We start from the raw sequence: 4,577 nt of genomic DNA on the forward strand, positions 1-4,577 counted from the left end.
CACGTCACCATCTCTGTCTGGCTGGGCGCCTCATAGCGCCGCCCCCAGTACCCCGCCCGCCGCGCCCTGACCCCAGACCGGGAGCTTGAGCCTGGCAGCCTGCATGGGGCGGAGGCGTGGACGGGGGATCCCGGCAGCTGTGAGACCGGGAGCTACCCAGGAGTCCCCAGCTCCAGGTCTCGGCACTTTGAGGACCCGAGCTTGGAGGAAGTGGAAGGGGATGCACCCCGCATTGCTCCTCGGTGCTCGCGCCCAAGGGCAGAGCTCGAACCGCTGCTGGATCCCAAGGCTTCCTACCACGTGCGGTTTCCGGGTAGTCGGAGGCGGCTTTGTGGTCTGACTGTTGTAGAGATACTGGAAAATGTACACAGGTGTCCAGAGACTCGTTTGGTCAGGCGGGGCTGACGGAAAACCTCAGAAGTTCCTTATCTTACACGCACACGCACCCCCCCCCCTCCCAAAAAAACCCCCACAAAAAACATTCCCCTCCATCTCCTTTGCTATTTTTGCCAGTGACACCATCCAGCCTCCCATTTGTACAATCGTGGGGTCATCTTCAGTCTTCCCTCACTTCACAAATGCAATGTCCGATCACATCTTGTCCCTTTTATTTTTACACTATCCCTTTTATTCCCTCATCGTTCGCTCTTCTGTACTACAATTGGACAGATATGTATTACCCAACTATTTCCGGACAGGAGTATTCAAAATTTAATCTGTAAACACAATCTGAATGGAATTTAAATGTTTTCTTGTCCCCACCTTTACTCCAATCTCCCATTTTCCTCTTACCACCTGTTAATAATACTTCCCATCCTTCAAGATCCAAATTAATCTCTAGACTGACCTTACATGTGTGTGCATAGCATATAGAGATGTATCTCTACATAGGAAGATAGATGATAGATAACACACTGTTCCAAATAGCTTAAGCTATTCCCTATACACAGGATGCCCTCCCTTTCTACCTTCTATCTTGATTATCCCCTTTGCTTGGAATTCTTGTCCTCCTCTTCACCACAAATGAATTCCTACCCACCCTTAAAAACCTAATTTGAATGCCACTTCTTTCATAATGTCACTTCACCTCTCATTCCAATTTAGCATAGAAGGTTGTTGTTCAGTCATGCCTGATTCTTCTTGACCCCATTTGGGATTTTCTCGGCAAAGGTACTAGAATGGTTTGCCATTTCCTTCTCAAACTTATATTACAGATGAGGAAAGTGAGGCAAACAGAGTTAAGTGACTTGCCCAGGGTCACACAGCTAATACATGTCTGAGGCTGGATTTGAACTCAGGTCTTTCTGACTCTAGGCCCAGCTCTATCCATTGCACCACCTGGCTGAGAAGATTGGTGTAGTGGAAAGAGTGCTGTATTGATCAGAAGAGAGCTAGGTTCAAATCCTATTTCTGATACCAACTTGATAAGTGACTTATAGATATGTCATTTAACCTCTGTGGGCCTCAGTTTCCTTATCCCTAAATTAGGAATAAAAACCCTATATCTTCAAGGTTGTTGTGAGATAACGAGATAATGTATTATAAGAGTGTAACCTGCTTAGATTTCAACAAAGCTGAAGTGTGAAGGAGCAAAGACAAAGACATCAAATTTGTAAAGGGCTTAAGCCCTTTCAGAAATTAAGGAAAAGTCCATGGCAAAGATTCTGGAGTGGTTTGTCATTTCCTTCTCCAGCTCATTTTTACAAATGAGGAAACAGACAAACAGGGTTAAGTGACTAGCTCAGGGTCACACAGCTAGAAAAGGTCTGAAGTTGCATGTGAACTCAGGAAGATGAGTCTTCCTGATTCCAGGCCTAGTGCTCTGTCCACTGTGCCACCTAGCTGCCCAAGACTCCCATAGGAATCTGGAAATGAAACTGGCTGGTTACCATAAATAACAGTAATGTCCTTCACTGAGGGAAATAGGAACTCTTGAATAGGAAAGGCTAGACCTCTACCATCTTTGGACCACAGAACTGAGATTCTGAGGGAGTCAAAGAGGAAAGACTTCTGCTAATCATAGGCTAAAGGGTCACTGCTCTTTCTGAAAGAGCACACGGCATTCCAGCTGAACTGTTACACTTCAAAGTATAATTAATAACACCCACCTGAGCCAAGAGCTAGTTAATAGAGACTGTAATGGTTCGTCAAAGAGTGAATCCAAGTGGTCCAGTGGACTAGTTAGTTCACCAGATATGCCATGCCCATCAAAGAGCCATGAAGTCAAGTGACCAGCCTGGTCCAGTATGGCAACAGCTGCCTAGTGACGTGGCTACCTGCCTGGCCCTGTCCGAAGCTCAATGACCTGTTTGGCCTAGTTGCAGCAACTAGGACCCGGGAGCCTAGCATTTTGCCTAGTCCAGCCCACCAGCAGAGATTGGTGAGGAGATAGCTTAGCAGCTGAGCGATCTGTCCATCTGATACCCCATTCTCTGCTTGGCAGTGAACTTCAATGCACAAAAAACCACCCAGAAATGTTGGTCATTGGAAGAAGAATTGTGCCAGAGAAGCGAAGGACAATTTGGAAGAAGAGAATCAAGAAGAAAGAATTTTAAAAGAAAATGTGCTATCCATACAAACCAAACATACTGATCTTGAAAACAGCATATATAAAAACAACTTAAAGGTTCAAGGTCTCCCAGAAGAACACAGGGCACAGCTAGGTGGTACAGTGAATAGAATGCCTGGGCCTGGAGTCAGGAAGATCTGAGTTTAAATGTAACCTCAGGTATTTATTATCTGTGTGACCCTGGTCACAGACCCTTGTTGGTTTCCTTGTTTCCTCAACTGTAAAATGAACTGGAGAAGGAAATGGCAACCACTCCAGTATCTTTGTCAAGAAAACCCCAAATGGGGTCACAAAGAGTTGGACATGGGGACAGCTAGGTGGCACAGTGGATAGAGCACTGGCCCTGGATTCGGGAGGACCTGAGTTCAAATCCAGCCTCAGACACTTGACACTAGCTATGTGACCTTGGGCAAGTCACTTAACCCTCATTGCCCCCCAAAAAACAAAAAAACAAAAAGAGTTGGACATGACTAAAAACAACTGAACAACAACAAAGTATCACTAAAATCATGAGTTCACTGAAAAGAACACAAGTCCAAAAATGAGAACACTGTGATTCAAAAATCAGTGCAGAAAACGTCTGCACACATAAAATGAAATGCCTTCAAAGAATCCACAGATTTTCTTCAGGAAACAAACTACTCTGCAAACTCCAAGTCAAATAATGGTTGAATTTAACAATTCCAACTGCATTTATCTGGCGATTAATATACCAAAGCACAACAAATTTGTTCATAGAATCACGTTACCTTTTAGCCAATGGCTGTGGATCCCTATGAATTCCATCTTGGCTCTCTTTTTCAGTCTTCTCATCTGCAAAGGGACAAGGAGATATCACTCAGAGATAATGGTGAAAAGAGTTAATGAAAGTCCAAAAAGGAAAAAGAAAAAAAAAACCCTTCTGGACAGAAGCCCCAGACTGTGATAAATTCTGGATTCTAGGCTCAGTCATTGGCCAGCCATCTGATCCTGAGTAAGTCATGCCTTTTGTCAGGCCTCATTCTCTCCTCTGTAAAACGATTGGGTTGGACTAGATGACTTCTGAAGCCCCTGTCAGCTCTTACATTTTTTGTTTCTCTGAAATGTAAGGGATGATGACAATGATGCTGCTACTGAGAATTCTGCCAGGTCATTAACGCTGTCTTCCCCCACTCAGAGCATCAAAAGTCTAAGAGGTTGGGGGCAGCTAGGTGGCGCAGCGGATAAAGCACTGGTCCTGGATTCAGGAGTACCTGAGTTCAAATCCGGCCTCAGACACTTGACACTTACTAGCTGTGTGACCTTGGGCAAGTCACTTAACCTCTATTGCCCTGCAAAACAAAACAAAACAAAACAAAAGTCTAAGAGGTTTCAAGCAACTACTGCAAGAACCTTCTGTCTATTAAGGAACATAAAGAAAGAAAAGTTACTAGCACTATCCCTTCCCGCCCCCCCCCCCAAATCAACTAGTGCTGCAATTGTTGGAATAGACTTTCACTAGGATATGACTGTTGACTAGCAAGCCAGCCTCAGGGCTTTAGGCTGGGGTCAATTGGACCAGAGTTCTTGCCTGGAGGGCTCCAGGGAGCTCTAAGACCTGAAGAATCCCAAACACGCACAAACGAAAAATAAATACATTTTGGAGATTTTTAAAATTCATGTAGAGGGGCAGCTAGGTGGCGCAGTGGATAGAGCACCGGTCCTGGGGTCAGGAGTACCTGAGTTCAAATCCGGCCTTGGACACTTAACACTTACTAGCTGTGTGACCCTGGGCAAGTCACTTAACCCCAATTGCCTCACTTAAAAAAAAAATCATGTAGAAATGCAGATTCTAGGCACATTTTTTTTATTCAAAAGAATGAATGTAAAACTTTACACAATATAAACCATCTTGGAGAACTGTTGTGCTTGTGGTTGATAACTGGAGATTAATAGTAACTGACATTTACTTAGCACTTTAAATTTTGCAAAGCACTTTGATGTACATTACCTCATTTGAGCACCACGAAAACTTTATGAGGCAAGTAGC

The sequence above is a fragment of the Dromiciops gliroides genome, chromosome 4, assembly GCF_019393635.1.
Source record: "Dromiciops gliroides isolate mDroGli1 chromosome 4, mDroGli1.pri, whole genome shotgun sequence".
NCBI classification, from domain to species: domain Eukaryota; kingdom Metazoa; phylum Chordata; class Mammalia; order Microbiotheria; family Microbiotheriidae; genus Dromiciops; species Dromiciops gliroides.